The 21954-nt window shown below is 37.0% G+C and overlaps 1 pseudogene across 1 annotated transcript; it reads left to right on the top strand.

The window, feature by feature from the left end:
* Window positions 1-18395: 18395 nt before the first annotated feature.
* LOC308418562 (ataxin-10-like) lies at window positions 18396-19250 on the top strand (annotated as a pseudogene). The gene has a single exon. The product of its transcript is annotated as an ataxin-10-like (transcript).
* Window positions 19251-21954: the final 2704 nt, after the last annotated feature.

Genomic DNA, 21954 nt, shown 5'->3' with positions numbered 1-21954 from the left:
AGAGGGTAGATATCTGACCAGGTCTTGTGCTGTTTAAAGCCTATTGGAAATATAAAGGTTGTGTGTGTCTTTTATCTGAAATCTGAATGGTCAAAGACAGAGTAGAAACCTTGAGTTAGGATGAAATGTGTACCTAGCAAGCTAATGACAAATCTAGAGTTGTGCTTGAACTCTGAGTAAAGACTGTAAAAAAAAAATACACTTTTTCTCTCAGTCTGAGCTCCTGGAATGACAACTCTTAGACTAGTTATTTGTTAATAAATGCCTCAGCCATGAGCTTTGGTTCTCTCCCTAACTAGCTGGTAACTTACTCAACCCATTCAAACTATTCTATGTCTACCACTTGGTTAGTTAGCTCTCCTTCAGTCCAGGCCTGCTTCTTTCTTTGTACCTTCATCAATTTCTCTCTCAGCATCCTCTCTCAGCATCTCCCTCAGCATCTTGCTTGAATCTCTGTCTCTCCCTGCATCTTTTTTTCTCTATTTCCCAGAAACCTCTTTCTTCCTGCCAGAGCTCCACCTCCTATTTCCTGCCTCAGCTCATTGGCCAACAACTTTTTAATTGACAGGTGTTGCTTATAAAAGATTCTCTCTACACTTTGCCATTTTAGTCCAATAAATGGATTTTTCTCGTACATGAATAAATGATATGCCATATTAACAATTATGAGAAACATTGGGTAAGAATTACATTCCCTGCAGCCAGACCATTTGTATTTGAAAGAAAATTTTTATTGGGCTAAAAAGGGAAATTGTAGAGAGAATATCTTATGTCTGTATAAATGTAGCACCTGTTAATAAAAAAATCTAATGGCCTATGGTTTAGGCAGAAAATAGAAGTTGCAACATCTGGAATGCAGAAAGGATTCTGGGATAGGGACAGGCATGGAGAGATTTTCCCAGGAAGACGAGACAGCCACATGGTACCTGAGCACGGATAACCAGCCACATGGCAGATAAGAATAATTAGGTTTTATTACGTTAAGATATAGTCAAGGAAGAGCCTCACTATATGGCCAAATTATTTGTAAATATATTTTGAGTCTAAGTCCTATTTCTGGAAACATGGGGCTGGGAGATAGAATCAGACCTAACTTTTACCAAAGGCAGGTGGTCTTTGTTACATGAAGAAGACTTTAGAGGATACTGATATGGAAAACACCTGGAGGTCAGGATGGGGAGAAAACAAATTTGTTTTGACACTAAGTAAGTGTTAAATTTGCTCAAACCCAATGACTGTAGTGATGCTTACAAATGTAGTAATATTGTCAGTCACTCATGGCAAACACTGAATCCATGCCATATGATAAGCAATGTGCTTAGCACTATGGACATGCCTGTCACCAGAGGGGGTCTCAAGTGTTACAAGACAGGAGGCACAGTATTTTAATGTCTCAGTGGCTTAGACCAAGGAGGCAATAGGAGTGAAAGTTCAGATGTGTTAAAAATAAGAGTAGACTCATAGAATATATTTTACAAAATGGAACGAAAAGCAACCACAGGACTTGAGCATTTTCACTGAGCGTAGGCAAATGGAAGAAGCAGTATCTTGGAGGGTGGGAGTGGGGGTTGAGAAGAATTCTTACCCTGACTGACTGACAAGCTTTAGATGTCTGTCAAAACATCTCATAATTTTAAGCATATACATGCCTCCATCATGCATGTACAGGAGATGCTAAATAGGAATTCCTCCTCACAGGTCTACTAGGACAAATTCACCTTCACTGCACCCAATACCATTTGAAACAGGCCTAGTTTATTTCTCCTACTTCTAGGAAGTGGCTGACTACAGATCACTAACCCACAGAGAGGAACTAGGTGTTGTCCTGCCTATTCAGTAGGCATGTTTTTCTAAGAGCAATGATCAGAGCTCTCTGGGATCCCTTAAACTGATCTACCTCACACAAATACAGTCTGCTTATGATCTTGAGTTGCCTGAGTAAGCTGGACACTGAATAATAAATCTAAGTCTTTCCTTACACATTACTGAAACTATTATAATGGAAGAGAGAGGATATTAAAAACCTTAAGTTAGAAGATTTAAAAATGATATTTATGAGGAAATTATATTAAAGTGATCTAAGAAGTAATAGAGAAACATTAGCAATTCTTTTTTAATATTTTAAGTACAAATTAAAACTTCATTTTATATTTTGTTTATATATTACATATGTACATGTTTATTATGAAGTAATTATAGTAGTTACATTGATTTATTACTAGAGACATTGCCATATAATAGTTAATACAAATAACTAAAACTCTCTTTGAAAAGTTTATTTTTATGAAACATGAAATTTTTCTGAGATATAAAAATTTTCCTGGTAGAAGGGAGAATAAACAAAATTTACTTAAAATAGAATTGGGTGCAAGGACAGTGAAGGTAACTTTGTCCTTTCACACCTCATTGCAGGGTTCTTAATTGTGACTGTCCTCATATGACAGCAGTTAGTTAATTTTTCACAAAAGCATTAGCAACCTAAGAGGAAAAGAGGAAGGAGAAGCCTCCAGAATCTGTTTCTCCATGAATATACTTCTATCCATATGTAGTGTTAATAATAAGCATTTCTAAAACAGGAACTTAGATCTGTATTACTTATGCCATTAGGTTGTTGAAAACATACCCTCCCTATGGAGCTCTGAACAAGAACTGGACTCAGATTTACCTTCTAATGGCACATTAGCCTGCCTAGGGAGCTTTGCAAACAGTAACCTAGGACACAAATTACACAGATTAACAACAGTCACTTGTTTGTTAACCAAAAGGGGGGAAAATGAGTAATTTGTATATTTTGGTGTATTATGGGAAATTACAGTTTTCAACATCTATTATTTTCTTCATGAATGGAGCTTTAAATGCATCAGAGGGGAATCCCTGAGTGTTCTCTAATGCTGTGGGCGATGACCAGTTGCTTCAGGTCAGCTCACAGAATCTTTTATTTTGTGAAACCATTCACTCATGATCACTCAATGTCTTTCACATTGGATCCAAACAAAGGCATTGACCAGGCTTATTGTTCTCAAAGGTTAAAATACCCAGAGAAGCATTTACATCATTGCCAAAGTATGCCTAGGTCATAGGACGAAGCCCAACAACATGACCAAAAAAAAAAGACTCGAATTGCAATTAACCAGAAGAGGAAAAGTTCAGGCAGTAGTGCTATCCTGGGTCTCTGCCCCAGATATATACATTTACAAAAACATATACTTTTACCAGAAAAGAATTGTTTAGTATAGTCTTTCCTAAGATATGATCTAAAGCAGTGTGTTGCTTAAGAAAAGCTTTGGGAACTCTGAGACCTGCATTCCCGAATGCTTCTAAAGAAACATCAACACTCTAAAGCTTCCGAGAATTCCTGCAGCTCTGCTTAATATTTCCCAACCCACCCAAACATGGTGCACGTTTTGTAACCTAACACTTCGTACCATCTGTGGAGTCTGCTCAGAGAAGCAAGACACTGGTGATTTTCAAGATAAACTTTGCAGAATTCTCTCAGGGATTTCCAGGAAGGCAAAGAAAAGAGTACAGAGGCATTGAAATAGCAGGAGGGGTCAGCAACTCATGGGTCCACTTCTAACCCTACTTTCCAGAGTTAACATATAGCATCATTTTGAATTAAGAAATCTATGACAAAATCATTTTGTGTTTATAAAATTCTTTCACTAGAAACGAGGTGTTTGTAGTCTAACATTTATAAGTCGAAGGTTGTACATGTTACAGGATTGCACGAGATGGCTCAGAAGTATTCATGGGATAGATTATTGTTGGAGACTAAATTACTATAAATGAGCTTTGGAACCTGACAATCCTTTCTGGGCTTTCCTAGAGGCAAAATTAACACCTCTCTGCTATTAATTCAGGTTTGGTTTGGTGACTTGTTTTGACTAAAGGAATGTGATATAATTTCTGGTTTATTTATGATCACCAGGGCTACTCCACCATGCAAAGAGTAGGCCGCACACAATGGGTGTTCATCAGGCAAAGCCCAGGAATTAGAAGCACATGTAGCCCAAATGGGACCAACAAACCTACAACAAACGGCTGAGGTTCAAACATTCTAACAATGTTTAAAATTGACAGGACCAATTTTAAATCCGGTGCCTTTAATATTACTCTCATAGAAAAAAGTTAAGATCCAACAGAGAGGGTGCCAATTTTTCTGCTCCGTATGCAATTAACTTGGATAACTTTCAAAAGTGCAATAATGCTTTTTCCTCTGTATACCCAGGTACCATTCTTCTTTGTCCAATGGTAATTCTTTGCACACCTCCCCCCATGATTCACAGAATAATAATGGCAATAATGCACTATATATAAATTTCCACCAAGGGAATCAATGAAATTTCCTGTGTTCATGAAGCTAAATGCTGCTTTGGGAGTTAGAATTCAATATAGAAAATGAATGTTCATTGTCTGTGCCTATAATTGTTTTCAGAGTCCTTAACCGGGTCAAAAATAAAAGTCTGCTATGTTTTAATCAATGAGGGCCTTTCCAACAAAGACACATGAGAAGTCAAAGGAAAAAAAAAGGTATACCTTCTTCCAAAAAATGTGAAACTATGCCCTGCAAAGGCAAGTACATGGGTAATGAATCAATTCTCATTCTATTGAAGCTTTTTAGGTTTATGAGACAGTTGCACAAAAGGAGGTTTTATAGTAAGTAGAAAGACTGGAATTATTAAAGTAAGAAGGGAGATTTTATGTTTTTAAAATCAGCTTGGGAAGAAAATCCTCTACCAAATTATTACCTCTAGTATAGGACAAGAGTTCCTAGTGGCTTCGGAGAGGACTTGGCTGTTAAGACACTTGTCACATGAAGTTAGGTTCCTCTAACATGGCAGCTCACAAACAACCATAACTCTAGTTCCAGGAGGTCTGGTGCCATCTTCTGGCGTCTGCAGACACTGCATGCACATGGTACCCATGCATAAATGCAGGCAAAATGCCCTCTACGTTAAAAAAAGGAAATCTTTCAAATCTTTTAAATTTTTGAAATAGAGTTAATAACAGAAGGTTTGTGAAAGCAGTCTGTCTTTTAATTTTTATTTCATTTTCATGTGTATTGGATGTTTTTTCACTCGTGTTTTGTTGCTCTCGGAGGCCAGAAGAGGGCATGACAGATCCCCTGAAACTGATACTACAGATGTGAGGCATCATGTAGGTGCTGAGAATCAATCCCTGAATCCCCTAAAAGAGCATCAAGGATTCTTAATGAATGAGCCATCTCTCCAACCCCAAGTAATATTTCTTTATAGAATTAAGCATGCAGGAACTGGAGAGATGACTCAGTGGCTATGAGCACTTTCAAAGGATTGAACTTGAATTCCCAGCACCCACATGGCAGTTTACAACTGTTTGTTACTCCATGAGAGAATACCCTACACAGATATACATGTAGATAAAACACCAATGTACATGAAATAATAATAAATAAATAATTTTTAAAAAGAGTTAAACATGCACACCGAAGGGCCATGCAGGCTTTTACTTGGTGCTTAATAAATAGCATTGAGTCAGGAGAATTCTATAATAAATACTGCCTCTGTTTTTAATCCATTACCCAAGAAACAAAGACTTTAATCCTCACAGCTATTCACATCCCCTTCTTAGAAAATGTGACTCCTGACTCTGCTATGTGTGTGTTTTACTTTTTGTTTGTTTTGGTTTTGTGCTATTTTCCTCTTGCCTGCATGGCCCTTCGGTGTGCATGTTTAACTCCAAGGATATTCTCTCAACTACTAGCTTCTAAAAAATAAAAATGTACTCAGATGGAGAGAGAGACTAAATTAAAATCAGAAACAAGAGGGAACTGTGTAGCTGATGTCACAGAATTGCCAGGGCTATAGCAGAATACTTTGAAAACACTATACCGAGTTAGATAAGCTAAAATAAACGCCTAAATGATGCCTAAATTTCTAGAAACATACCACCCACCACAACTTGTACCTGATAAAACAGAAAGTCTAAGCAGTCATATAAGTACAAGGAAGACGGTAAACATATTTAAAACACACACACACACAAAAAAAAAAAAACCTTCTCAACAAAGAAAAGCCCAGAACCAAATGATTTCACTAGAAAATTCTGCAAAATATTTAAAGAATAATTAAACCCAATTCTTCTCAAAATCTTCAAAAAAAATGAAAATAAGGAAACAGTTCTGCAATAGATTTGATAGTGCTCCCAAAGGTTTGTGTATTAGAAGGTTGTGAGAAGTGATCAGACCTTTAAGAAACAAAGGCTAGTACAAGTAGCTGGGTCATGATCATTCCATGCCAGCATTAATGGTGGTGGTACAGAATGAGTTGGATCTAGGTAGAAATGGTAAATGCAGTAACTGGTGGCTCCTTGATTCCCATCTTTGCTGTGGAATGTCTTCTGCTGTGTTGTATTATAGCCATGGCATACTCAGTAAGTTTGACTACACAACTTTGAATATTAGGACTCCAAAACTATTATTTATCAAAAAATAATTTCTTCTAATGCAGAGATTTCAATAAGCTAAGAAAACTTCCAAACTCATTTTATGAGACCAGTATAATCCAGATATACATGACAGGCAAACACACTGCAAGAAAACAAAACCATAAATCTGTGTCCCTGATTATAAACATGATGCAAAAATAATCAACAAAATAGCAACAAACCTAAGTGAGCATCTCATTAAAAGGGTCATGCTTCATGACAAAGTGTAATTTACTCCCATAGTACAAACATGGCTCAACACACAAATATTAGTGATGTAATATTAACCAAATGAAAGACCAGAAAACCACATTATAATATGAACTGATGCAGGAATTTTTTTTTCCAAATTCAACATCTAGTCATAATGAAAACACTCAACAAACTAAAAACAGGATACTACGTCAGCATAATAATAAAGACTATATATAGGTGTGGGGAGCCAGAGCCAATATCATAGTCAATGGAAAAAGGCTCGTGTGTGTTCAAGTAAGAACAAGAAAAGAACAGGAAAACCTGCTCTTCCTACTCCTACGTGACTAGCATGGAATTCCAACCCAGAATGTTAAGCAAGAGAAAGGGGTAGACAGGCCAAAAAAAGGGATTACAGATAAAGAAAGAAATAAAATTACCACTTTGCTCAGACGGTATTATATGACATTATCCTTAGAAACTACTAGATATTCCGTACATACCAAAAAGAAAAACCCTATTGTAACTAATAAAAAATATCATTGAAATTGAAAGAAACAAAACATTCTAACTGTATGACTGACAAGGATAAGAAAACTAAACAGGAAATTAGGAAAAACTGTACCATTTACAGTAGTGCCCAGTCAGATAGTTAGGAAGGAACTTTAGGAGGTGAAAGATGTGAACTCTGAAAACCACAAACACAGATGAGGCAGAAAAAGCAGCAAGCAAGCAGGTTGGAAACTGTATTAGTTTGTTATTTCCATACTTCTGAAGAATTAAACAAATTAAATGCAATACCTATCAAAATCACAGTTATTTTTATAGAAACATAAAAATCTAAAATTGATAAGGAACCACCAAAGAAAACCCCACAAATATATAAATTGACATTGAAAAGTAATGGAGGTCTCACACTTCCTAACTTTGTATAGTTCAGAACAGTAATCTAAACAGTGTGGTACTGGCATTAGTGTGTGTGTGTACAGAAAAATGAAACAGACCACACAAATTAATCCTGGAGCCTAGCTCAGATAATCTTCAGTGAAGATTCCAAAACCATGAAATGTGGAACACACAGCAACTCAAAAGGGAAGTTCACATGTGAAGGAATAGTGTTACATTGTGTTGCACCATACATAAAGCTTAGCATAAACTGGATTAAAGACCTTGCCAAGAACTGAAATTCCTGGAAAAAACATAGCCAGAAAACTCTGTGATCGCACACAAACACACACATACACACACACACACACACACACACACACACACATACACACACACACACACACACATACACACACACCATAAAAAAACAAAAAAATTTTTAAAAATAGAGAAATGGGACTGCATGGAACAAGTTTGGATCTCAAAAGACACAAACACAGAATGTCATCAATCAAATAAGGGGTAAAAACTCAGAATATATAAAACAGTTAAACACCAACAAAAAAAGTAAACACAAGTGGCCTGGAAGAAATTAGAGGAAAAACATAGATATTTCTCTAAGCATAACACACAAATATGGCATTAAATGTAAAATATTGCCAGTAAATAAAAGGATGTGAGACTCACAATAGTGAGATGTCACCAAAACCTATTACAGAGAAGAAACAATATTGAGAAGATGTAAAGACACTGTAAGTTTCATAAACAGGGGAGGGAATATACAAAGGAAGAGTCACTAGGAAGAACACAAAAATGGTTCCTCGGGTGAGAAAGAACAGAACTATGGTAAGATAGAGTGATTTTATTTCTGGTTCTATGTCCAAGGTAATTAAAATCAGAATTTTTTTCTTTTAGACACATTATAAATTAGATATTCTTTAATTTTTATTATTGGTATGTGAGTGTGTTTATGTGTGTATGGGGGGTGGGGAGGGAGAGAAAGAAAACATGTGCAAGTGTGGATAGGATGTACCACAGGGCACATGTGGAAGCCAGAGAGCAACTTTTGGGAGTCTTCTCTCTTTCTGTCATGGGTTCTGGGGATAGAATTTAAATCAACAGGTTTGTGCATCAAGCATCTTTACCTACTTAGCCATATGATTGGCCCAAATACCAGAATCTAATAGAGATATTGGCATATCCAGATTCTGAGCAGCATCATTCAGAGTAAGCAGGAGGTGGGAGAAAAGCATGAAGTTCATCAACATGTAAAGAGGTAAATAAAACATGGAGTGGTGAAGTATACAATACTACTCAGCCTTTAGAAAGAGAAGATCCTTCCTCATTTCAGCATAGATCCACTGTGTGAAGTGAAATAAGCCAGTCACAGGAAAAGAAATCCTGGATGTGGTGATTTGAAGGATAAAGTTCCCCATGGTCTCCAACATTTAAATGCTTGGTCCCATAGGTGGAGTTGTTTGGGGAGGTGTGGCCTTGCTGGAGGAAGTGCATGACTGAGGAAGAGATTTGAGGTTTCAAAGCCTACTACCAGCTCCAGTTTCTTTCTCTGCTTCCTGCTTGCAATTTAAGAGCTCACAGTTTGCTGTGCTGTGGCAATCACTATGCCTGCCTATTGTGATGCACTCTTACCACAAAGCCATTAACTCCAAACAAATCTTCCTTCTGTAAGTCGCCTTGTTCACAATGTTTAATCACAGGAAAAACGAAGCAGCTAACACATTGCAAATAAGAGAAATACCTAAATTAGCTAAATTCACAAGAACAAAAACTCAAATTGTGTCAGCCAAGAATTTATGGGAAAGAATGAAAACTAAGTCATTGTTTAATGAGCAGAGTTTTAGTTTTTCAAGGCAGAGAACTGCTGGAGATCATTACACAACATTGTGAGTATGTTTAACACTAACAGCTTATGTGTTAAAAATGTCAAAAACAATGCTTTTGTGCTATGTGGTTTTTATGTGCATGTTCTTTAGCAGAGCTAACAGTTCAAAGTCAGTACTTCTGTCATGTTTTCCTGAAACACACACCAAGAGGTGGATAGAGGAACAGCTAGCCATCCAAGCAGAAGAAACAACATAGTCAGAGAAACATGAGAGTCTTACCTCTTAGAGGAGAATAAACTGTAAGAGGAAACTGGGGAGATTAAGCAGGTCTCCATGTGTACAGAAGATTTCCCAACAGGCTTCCCAGAATCCTCAGAGAAGACTGAAGCAAAACTTCTCCTCCTAAAGGTACAGTGTTCTGGCCTACACACACACACACACACACACACACACACACACACTGCACTAGGAGTCCACAGTGTTTACAAACAAAGGTAGAAAAATCTGCAAGTGTTTTGGTTTTTTAAAATATAGGTAAATAAAAATTGAATTAAACTTTTATCTTAAGAACAATATATATTTTCCTATTAGCTGATGAGCCCATCACAACTTTCAGTTACCATCTACTTTTCCTGCTGAATTTCCACTCTTAAGGAATCAAGTTCTTATCCACAGTGACTGTTTATAGGTTTCTTTGTAACAGAATCATTGGGTAAAGTATATTAATGAACATTGAAATGTGCTTCCTGATAACCACAGTTCATACTAGTCTAATCCAAGGAGTCTTGCTGGTGAGTTTAGATGCACATTGGTGTAGGGACTTATTGGTTTAGTTTCTCTTCATGTAAATTCATAGCATTAAGGAAGAAAATCCAATGTGCATTTTTCTATAATTTATGAAAAGCTAAGTATTAAGTGCATTTCCGTTTCAGTAATATAATCTTTCTTATTCAGTAATCTCTTATATTCAGTAATGTAATTTTTGTCTTTAATCTGTGAAACAAAAAACATGCAATAATAATTTAGAACAAATTTAAAATGTATAAGAAAAGATTGTTCAAATTTAAATATTAAAGAATCATCCCACTAAAATAAAAACAATTTTTTCAGTTATATTTGTTGACTAAAATTATATTTTTAAAAGAATATTCCAACCCATAAATGTTACATCTCGAATGGTATTTACAAAGTTCCAAATTTTCCTCTTCAATTTTTTCTTATAAATACTAATTTGCATTGAACATTCTTTAATAATTTACACATTTCTATTTGTAAAGTGTTAATTAATGTGCCAATATTAATCAATAATATTAATAAATTTAAATAACATAATTTAAATAAAGCATACTAATTTTTAAAAGTCAGTATAGTTCATTGAGAGCACATGAGGTGGACTTAACACCAGTAACAGTCATACAATGTTTACATAAAGTGGTGGGACTGTTAAGTTTCAGCAGATCTTTATTAACCTGGAAATGCTAATGCATGATTTTATGTCCGCTCAGATTGGTCCTAGTCCCTGCCCCTGATTTGGATTTTAGATATTCCCCTGGCTCATTTATATTATAGATTTATCTTTACCTACTGATATGACACACACTTTTAAGATCATTTTCCTTTAACCACTTTAGTGAGTGTCATTATTTCTTGAGTAGAGGCATGCTGAGTACTTTTATAGATAGATGTTCTTATTTAGCCCACCATAGAAAAAGATGAGAGCATAGAGACACTGTTTTTGTCTCAGAAAAAGCTAGCAGTGTTACCTAAATCAGTCATCAGAAGACAGAAGAAGCTAGGGGTGTCACCTGACTAGGCCATCAGAAGACAGATAGCATTCAATGACCAGTGTCCCTTTCACATTTTTCTTCATTGGGAAAAAATGAGCCCACTTACATGTTGTAATCAACCTAGAGATTTTTGTTTGTTTGTTTGTTTTGTTTTTTCATGTTTTTAGGACAGTCTAGGCCATCAATATTATTTATTTTGATATATTCATTTTTATTTTTATTTTCTCTATTTTTATTCATTGTTTTTCTTGTTCTTAAAAAAGAATTGTGTGTGTATGTTTGTGCAAATGTATGTTATGTGGTATATATATGAAGGCCAAAACGGTAACTTATTTACTTTCTCTCTTCCTCTCCCTCCCCCCCCACCCCTCTGATTTTTCTAAACAGTGTCTCTCTGTGTTCAACCTACGTTTTTATGTCAAGTTTTGTGTTAAGTTTTGCTAAATCACTTTGACTCCCTTCCGATCACACGTGGGCACTGGTTGGAGCAATCTGGATTTGAAGATACACACGCACGCGCACGTGCATACACACACACACACACACACACACACACACACGCACACACACACCAGTTAATTTTTTATATGCTGTGACTAGCTCAAAGGATGGGCACTCCTAAACCTTCCCCTGTTAGTAAATGTTCCTCTCCAGTACTTCTGAGACTCCTAAACTTTCCTCTGCTACCCCAGGCCCAATCAGAAAAGTGGCCAGTGGGCACTTACCTGAATTTTAAAATGGCTGATTGGCTTTCTCTCCTGCAGCTCTTATATCCTTCTCACCCCCTCTAACCTCCCTCAAGGCATGGTAATTCTCATCTTCCTTTCTCCCAGTTCCTAGCCTGAGCAAATTTAAAGGTTCCACCCATCTCTCTCTGCCCAGCCATTGGCCATTGCCTCTTTATTGATTAATCAAAAACTAATCGGTGACAAGGACCTTCAGCATTTGGGCATGCAGATTCCTGATTAATTCAAAGCATTAGACACCCCAACATTTTTATGTCTTTATTTTAAATCAGCATATAAAATGTTAATGCTATTCTGGTCTTATTAAGTTCTCTTCAGATAGAGTACTCCAGGGGGACCCATTATGTTTTTAACCATAAATCAGTTTCCCAGCTATATTTTTTAGAATTTATTTCAAGTATTTTTTCAGATATTTTGCTAAAGTTTATCATGATTGCAAACTTAAAGTATAGCTTCTAGACATATCTATTTGGAAATAGATCTACAGTGAGAGCACTTGAACCAGCACTGTGAGAATGTGTCACATAAAGCTACTAAGCCTGTCTCTTCTTGCTTCCCCAGATAGGTCATCTCAGCACCAATATTCTGGAGTTGAAGCATCTAGAAGCATCACAGTCCAAGTTGATGGCTATACTCAATGCAACTGTCTCTGTAAAAAGTTATCCTGAAGAGTAAGAAGTCTGTTACTCTAGCCTCTGTTAATTTGTCACCAGAAATAAATTCGAAAGCTCTACAATATTAACAGTAAAAAAATCATAAAATGTAACAAGAGTGTCTAAGCTAAAGATAAAATTTATTTAATAATCAATTTCTATGTAACTGTGGAACACATAACCTCCCGACTGCTGAGGCAACCATAGATTGGTGGGTTTGACAGCAGACTAATAAATATCTCTACTGGATCCTAAAGTATGGAGAGAGACTCTCAGGACAGATAGGAGGCTAAGCCCTCATTTTCCATGCAAGGAAAATGTGTTTATCTCTGCAAGGTCTTCTGACAACCAATACAACTTTCATCTATTTTGCCTTATCATAGATTTCATGGATTTAGGAAATATAAATTAATTTTATATCAGATTAAGAAAAGCAGCACAAATAAAAGGCAGAAACACTTGCAGTACATGAGAGGGTCCAGTAAGAATATTCTCAGTTGGAATAGTTTTCTTTATAATTGATTTCCATGTTTCCATTCCCCAATTCAAACGTTACTAAGCTATCAGTGATCCTACTTTTGGTCAGAATGCATTTCTCGTCAGCACTCCTATCTAATCTCATAATGAAAACATGGTATGTTTACTTAGAAAACTTAGCTGTCTGACTTTTGATGGTTGGCAGGAATGGAAAAGAAACCGAGCTATACAACACCCGAATTTCTAAGAACGCAGGCTACTTTTGCAAGATCTGTTCTTAAGCCTTTGGCAGCTAAAGAGCAAAATGTAGTAAAATGGGGGCTGCTTGTTAAATCCACTGTGCTCTGCTCACCTCTCTCTGGAAGCTTTCTCGTTATCGCACAAACTCTTTGGGACTCAGTTATCATATGTATACGTCTAACTCTAGCTTGTTTCTGCCCCACCCTCCCAACCTGTACTTCACCCTCATTCTTGATGTTTCTACCCTGATGCTCTGCTAAGTCAGGTAACATATCTTCAAAATGGAACTGCTTGCTCTGCCCTCTGTAGCCCTTCCTTTCTCCTACACCAGGTACCTTCCTTTCACCTTTAAATGACCTGTCTTTTATTGTCATTTTCTGTCATCCATCTTTGAAGTCATGGACAGAATTATCTTGGGCCATCTTCCATGGAGCTTCTTCTTCAGCCTCTTTCCCAAGCTATGCTTCTGTTTCTATGTCAACTATCCAAATCCTCAGCCAACCTATCTTCTGATTTAAGATGTATATATAGTATATATGCCTTGTGCGTGTGTGTTTGTGTCAATCAGAGAAAGGATTTCATCCTCTAAATGCCAGTAAACCTGTCATTACGTTATACACTCACACAATGACTAAAGCATAATTGTAAAAATTATGTGACGCTGAAGTGTTCCACTTGCTTCATCCTCTGAGCAATGCTTTCTAAATGTCTTCATTCCAAACTGCATGGTTATTCCTCAATTCCATGTTTTAATCACCACTCATTTGCTTAGGAAAATTAAGTATACACTCATGGGCCTTCACATGGCTTGCTGAACGTGGCGTCAGCCTGTCCCTTTGCACTGTCACCTATTTCTTAGTGTTCCCTCAGACCCAGCATGATGTCTCAGGATTGGTTCACGTGTTCCATCATCTTGTGTTAGTCACTTCCCTGCCTTCTCTTTCTTTTTGTTGGTATTGTTTTGGTTTCTTGTCTTTAAATATCTTTCTTTTTCTCCCATGTGTCATTTCTTCTATAAAGCCTTATTTATTTCCCACCCTAAATAGAAAGTGAGCATTCTACCTTCTGAACTTAACTCTTTTTGTTTATATAGCATCTCTAGTATAGATAGTGAGTCCTTCTACTAGTTATACGCTTTGGTAGATCTCGTACTAGGTAGAAAACTCTCTGAGATGAAGAGCAGGTCTCATTTTGATATCTTCTTCTGGATGCACCCAAGATATTACAAAAAAAAATCATCATTCACTTAACAGAGTTAAATTAAGCCTCACTCCAACCCTACCCTCAAAAGAGCTGAATCTATGTGATTTATGCATTCATACTTCTGAGGAACTCTATCAAAAGTGAATTTCTTACTTCTTATTTAATTACCAAAGAAACAAATAAAGTATTGTCTTTGTCCTTGCACTGTACTGTTTGCTTTATTTCTTCCATAGCTGATGAACCTCCAAAAAATCATCACATGACTCAGAAGGCATGTGTTCACCATTTTTTCAGCAAAAAAAAATCAACAGTATTTCATCTAGTCACATTCTTATAAAGCTATTAGTTCATCTCTTACTTTATATGTCATCTTTTCCTGACATCATCAATGTAAACTGACATTACTGTCATAAGTGAATAAGAAAAAACTGCAGGAAAGGCTTACTGAGAGAGAGAGAGAGAGAGAGAGAGAGAGAGAGAGAGAGAGAGAGAAAGAGAGAGAGAGAATGAACACATGCAGCTCACAAAATTATAGCACTTGCACAGTAATTGGTTTTTCATCTAAACCCTTATGCCACTGTTCAATTCAAAGAAACCAATATGTCAAGCAATTGGGAACTGGTTTTTAATTTTGACACATTGATGTTATCACTATAGCAAAAATTCTATGTTGGAAAGAGGAAGGGAATAAAGTAAAGAAACAAAAAGATTTACGTAAAAAGTACATATGACCAAACTGTATTATGTGCATGTGTAAAAATGCTACAGTGAAACTCAATATTGGGACTGCGGTGGAAGCTTATTCATTAAAGTGCCTTGGGCATAGGCATGAACTCCAAAGTTAAAAACATATATACACATATCCCTGGCATGTACATTAAATCCTGGGATAGTCATACATGTCTGTAACTGTAACAATGGAAGTACAAAGATGGGGGTCACTGAAGGGTAATGGCCAGTCAGCCTAGCCAAATAAGTGATGAGGGCAAGAAGAGGGCAATGATGAAAACACCAACATCAAACATATACATTTGCATCTGCATATGTACATACAAAAATATGACACACACAAGCAACACACACAGAAGCCCGCTATATTTTTTATAATTCATTTTTTATTTTTAATTTTATTTAAAGTGAATTTTTCTCTCCTACAATACATGTCTCTCATACAATACATTCACTAAGTATCTTAATATCAAGTCTGAACAAGTCTGAACATGGCAACTCAATAGCAGAAAAAAGAGTTCTTGGGGCAGGCAAAAGAGTCAGAGAAAACTCCCACTCCCACTATACATAATCCCACAAAAACATTAAGCTAGCAGCTCTAACAAATATGCAGAAGACCTAATACAGACCCTTGCAGACCCCATGCTTGCCACTTCAGCCTTTGTGAGCCCATAAGTGCTCTGCTTAGTTCTCCTAGTGTCTTCTGTCCCCTCTGACTCCTACACATGCCTCCTCCTCCTTCTGAAGGGGTCCCCAAGCTCTGCCTAGTGCCTTCCCATGTTAAAGAGTCTATAACATAGGGGTGAAGGCTCCATGCAGGCACCAGCTCCATCTCTCTATGCTCAATGAGCTCTGTGGATGTTGTCTTTGGCAATGAGGTAAATCCTCTCCCCTAGAATCAGCACCAAATGCAACCCAGTCTCACCACTGCAAACTTGCCTGGCTACAAAAGATGGTCTGTTCTCACTAGGGTCACCATCATAGAGTCCAAGAAGTTCCCACTACTCTAGGCTTCCACATCACCTTTCAAATGCCTCCCCCAACTTTAGCAGTCTCTCCCCATACACTTTCTCTTCATTCATCCTTCCCCAACCTGATCCCTCCTGCTCTTTTCCCCACCCACCTCCAGTCCACACACAAAATCTGTTTAATTTCCTATTCTCAGGGAGATCCGTGTGTTCACCACTAGAAGCTTCCTTTTTACCTAACCTCTCTGTGTCTGTAGATTGTTGTTGTAGTAAATATTAAAATGATGTTAACCTTTTATTTTGTGGTTTGCTGTCTCCCACAGGGGCCATTTGGCACTGCTGGGATCTCTAACTTGGCGTTCCATGTTGCCTCTATGAACTCTGACGTATTGCATGCTACTGCCTCTGTGTTGCTTCTGTCCCAGGTGGATATGACCGCCCTGCATGTTGTTTTCACTCACTTCCCTTTGCTGTGTTGTTGCCAAGCCTTAGACACACATATCCCAACTCTGGTAGGCTTTCCATGTTCCATCACTATACCCTTTAAACTCAATTAAGTAATCACATCAATGAACACACCAAATTACTATGATCCAATAGGTATAATGTAATATCTTATATAATTCCATCCCTTATAAAACATTCATTACAACCTTACTTATGAAGAGATGTGCCAAGGCATACACATCTGCCTTCATCTCTGTTTCTCCTGAAATCTCTCCTCCTCTTTCATTTCCCTAGCCTTTTCCCTGCCTACCTCTCCAGTGTCTAATCATATATCACCATAACATCAACCCACAGGTTGTAGCTTGATTATCATTTACTTAACAGCTAATATCCACTTATAAGTGAGTGAATACCATATTTGTCTTTGTGGGTCTTGGTTACCTTACTCAGGGTGATTTAACAGCCGAATAATACTCCATTGTGGAAATGTACCACATTTTATTTATCCATTCTTGAATTGTGAGACATCTAATTCCTGGCTATTATGAATAAAGCCACAGGAATATAGTAGAGCAAGTGTACTTATAGAGGGATGGAGCATCCTTTGGGTATATGCCCAGGAGTAGTATAGCTGAATCTTAAGGTAGATTAATTCCCAATTTTTCTAAGGAACTCTTGATACTGATCTTCATAGTTGTTGGACAAGTTTGTATCCCACTAGCAGTGAAGCAGTATTCCCCTTGCTCCACATTCTCACCAATATGAGCTGTCGCTTGTTATTGAGCTTAACCATGCTGACAGGTGTAAACTGGAATCTCAACATTGTTTTGATTTGCATTTCCCTAACAGCCAAAAGTGTTTAACATTTCTTTAAGTTAGAAACCCATTATATATGATTACTAATATATACTAGTAATGAAGGTTAAATAATAGTAAAAACTGATTATTAGAAATCATTACTACATTGTATTCCGTTTGAATTGATGTATGAATGTGTGACTAGGAATGGCCTCTTTGGCACTATTTCCACACCCTGAGTATGTGTTCTATACTCTGTGATAACCCCAGACTATGTTCTATGTTAAAACAACTTTTAGATAAATACATGAGATTTTTCGAGTTATTTGTGTGTGTTCTCAGGCCCATGGAATCCTAGATATGTGCCAAGCCCTAGGCCTTGGATACCAAGGTGGAGATAATGACAGAAAGACATAGATGCAAGTGGAGATGCCAATGCTAACTTTTCAAATCATTTTAAAGCTCTTCTCTGTCACTCCCTGCATCTAACTAAATCCTAACCATAAATTCAGAGCTCTGTATCCACCCATCCTCTGAAATGTGAGCAAGCATGAAAATGTTTAGCACCACTGACAAACTGTTTCTGCCACTTGATGAAACTGAGAACACGTTATCCTTGTGGTTCCCAGGAAGACCAGAGCTACCCAAGAATGAGCTTTTACCTTTCATATCCCCAACAACATTGGAACCCAGACAATGAGGACAGAATGTGAAACTACAGGAATTTTGTGCCCCATTCCCGTACTAATCTGAGTTCCCCCCACAGCATTTCTGAGATGCAGCCATCTACTCATCACCTGAGTGTGTCCAGGATACACATTTCACTTGCACAAACCACCCTTTTCCCCCTCGGGGTTATTTCCAAACTTATAAAACCCTTCCTTATGGTGTCTGGAAATCTAACTTTTAAATCCAATATCCTATTTGTTCTTTCTCCCGCCCTCAAAAGGTACAAAAAATGAGAAGATGTCCCTGTATCTTCCTTTCAGTTTTCTCCATTGAATGTGCAGTTAACCCAGAGTCAGAGTGGCTTTCCTGATTATTTCAGACCACTTTCTGAAAAGCCCAGAATTGGTGTCAAATTCAGCAATTAGGAAAGGGTCACACTGTTAGACATTATAGTAGCCAAGGAGCAGCTGACAAAGAATGACATCTCTATATTTTTGTGCCACGCTGAGTTGATTGCAAACTCATTTGTGGTCAGTGTAGGAATGTGCTGAAGTTGGCCTCAGAACCTCTCACCGAGGAAAAGGAAGAACTGGTTACAATGCGGCTCCTAGGTATCTTGTGTGAAATGACATCCAACACTGAGCTTCTTGGCTACCTCCAGGGTTTCCCTGGCCTGATGAAACATGTGATTGTGATTGATATTTTATGAGTGATTCATTCAGTTGGAAAAGATAGCAGGAACATCCTCAGTCCTTCCAACACCTTGAAAGCAAAGGGTGATGTTGAGCACATGGCTGAAGGATTTAAGTCTCATCTCATTTGTCTGATGGGAAATTTGTGCTACAAGAATAAAGATAATCAAGACAAAGTGAATGAGGTGGATGGCATTCCTCTGATCCTGGACAGCAGCAACATAGATAACAACAACCCCTTTACGGAGCAGTGGGTGGTATATTGTGTGCGAAATCTCACTGAAGACAACAGCCAAAACCAAGACTTCATTGCCAAGATGGAGGAGCAGGGGTTGGCAGACTCGTCCCTACTGAAGGAAATGGGCTTTGAAGTTGAAAAGAGTGGGGCTAAACTGATTCTGAAGTCCAGTAATGGCATCCCCCCCCCCACCTTGAATGGTCTCTCCGGATGAACACATTCAGATTCCATCTCAAGAACTTCTCATCTCTGCAGTGTATGAAATCACAAGTATCAGAAATGTAGGACAGAGAAGCAGGAGCCTCCCAGTCTTTTAGAGTTAATGTGTGTAAGCAACAGGTGAACATTTTATTTTTTTGCAGTATGTGTTCCTATGTGCTTCACCTTTGTCCCTCAGGGTAGAACTCGCTTTCCAGTATATATATTGTGCTTACTGTTGTAGTGAGCAATAAATGTTTTTGTTTTGTTTTGTTTTGTTTTTTTTTTGTGGTCACAGCCCTTACTCTGCAAAAAAAAAAGGGGGGGGGGAATGAATAACTTAACAAGAGGAGAAACAATTCTGTTTTAGGTGAAGAAAATACTGGGCTTGGAGTAAAATAAACCTGATGTTTTTTTGTTTTATCATTTGCTACGTTTGGTTTTTGTTTTGTTTTGTTTCCTATTTATTTTTACAAGTCAACAAAACATACAGTATTACACTGATAGGACGGTTCAAAGAAAAAATATAACTATAATGAAAATAGTGGTGGGGCATATACTTATTTTTAATTTTATTAGAGAATTTTAATTAACTACATTAAAACCCCACCTGTGTTGAATTTCTCAAATATATTTTCAAAAGCTCTAAAAAAAAAAAAAAAAAAAAAAAAAGAATGTGCAGTTAAAACTGTTCCATTTCTTCTTAACTAAATGCTTTTCTGTTCTTACCAGTTATGAGTCCCTTGGACAGATGCTCAGTGTCCTTAAGCCAGTATGCTTCCTTCTTTAAGGCAGAAATATCAGAATCATCTCAAGATTGTCTACAGGATTTTATGACAGAGTCTTACACTTAGCACACTGTCAAGACACCTGTAACCATCTTAAAGATCTTCTTTCTCCAGTCTGTTCTCTCTAGATTTTATCTAATCCCCAGCTTGTAGAGGATCTCCAACCACCCGCTTGTGATATTTTTCAAGTGGCTTTTATAATATCTTTCATTTCTTCAGACAGTGAGAAACTGAGAGTGATACTAATGGCCCATGCTAACACAATCAAAATACATTTGTCTTCTTGTTGATTCTACCTTAAAAAAATCTTTCTTGGACTCATGGGGTCCTGTTTCTTGTCTTTACCCTATATCCAGAGTTATAAATCCCAGAGACTCAAGAGTACAATTTTCTATCCCAGTTTGCCTTGGGCATCACCAAATAAAATAAATAAGCACATAAGCTATTCTTTCCCTTCATTGTTCTGATCTAACCTAGTATTATTGGATAAGTAGTCTGTCAAAGTAATTTTACTATTGATTTAATATTCTAATTTATCAACAAGTAACAAAAAGCAGTGTTAACTCTAGGTTATTTTTGGAACCTTGACATTTCTTTAGGATTAATATAAACCTTTGGTAACATTTGATGATTTGCATAGGTATCAAAACAACTAAACTTAGAAATTTTACTTTGATTTTTACTTTGCAATTAAATTGATGGGGTAGTTACAAAATATCACAGCCCCCAAGATTGTTAGCAAAAAATATCTCCTACCAGATGTTTTATTTATATACAGAATCTTTTTAAACAAAATTAATGAACACATAGAACCAAAACTCAGAATTATGACTGCCAGGAGCTAGTGAGTCTGGGCACCCAGGAGATATCAGTTAAAGATACAAGTTCCCTGTTATACTGAAGGAGTAAATAATAAATCTGAGGCAATACTATTTGTGCTGTTTTAATTTATATGATCTAATCCTTTCACATATGTACATGCATTATCCTGTGCTCCATAGTATAAACAAATATTAATTATCCATATCCAAACATTACAAAAAGTAGTAGTACCTGCTTTAGGAAGGCAACAGTGCCAATCTTAGGCACAGAAAGACAGTATTATTAAGTAAGTTCTCAAAAACAAATAATGTCATCTACCTTTTATATACAACCCTCCCAAAATGTTTGGACCACATATGGCTTAGATTAACCCTAAATACAAATTTAACCATGATCTCATACCACAAACATAAGAATGCCTAAGAGAGTTTTCACAAAGACTGCTTGCCACTTAAAATAAATAGTTATTACCAACTGATAGTTATCTAAATAATAATTATAATAATAAGTAATGGACATGTTAAAAACAGAGGAGGGCACCGAAAGTGTCAAGGGTCAATAAGGTAAGCCTCATCTTTCCTCAGTAGTTCCTAAATGCTTTCTATTTTTCCTGAAATGTCTGCTTAAATCAGACTTCAAAATTAACTGTCAAAAACACTGAAAAGACCCTTATAATCAAATATATTTTTCAACCAAAGTCAACAAAAGTATATTTTCTGCATAGTTCATATGTCTCAAAACAGGAAATGACAGCAGTTCCTCTCAAAGTTAGAACAGTCTCAACTATAGTTCTTCAACCTTTTCCATTTGGACACTGTTCGTGGAAAACACAAATATACTCTGAATTCAGACTTACACTAACAGTTCAAGTTGATTTCGTTCAGTTCACTGCCAGGCTTCATTGAAAAAAATTTTTGTTGGCTTGTTTTCTATTTGGGGGTGACTGGAAAATTTCAGGAAGGCTACATTTTAAACATTTATATAGCACTAAAACAAGAAAACTGATGAGTGACTCAGGGGATTGCTACTGAGCCAGACAACTTAGATCTTCCTGGCTGCTCACAGTAAAGGGCCTGTCCGAGGTAGATCAAGTGAAGTACAACATTAACA

This window comes from Micromys minutus (genome assembly GCF_963924665.1).
Source record: "Micromys minutus genome assembly, chromosome: 1".
In the NCBI taxonomy this organism is placed as follows: domain Eukaryota; kingdom Metazoa; phylum Chordata; class Mammalia; order Rodentia; family Muridae; genus Micromys; species Micromys minutus.
Note: the sequence above shows the minus strand (reverse complement) of the source record. Positions and strands in the feature narration are given on the sequence as shown.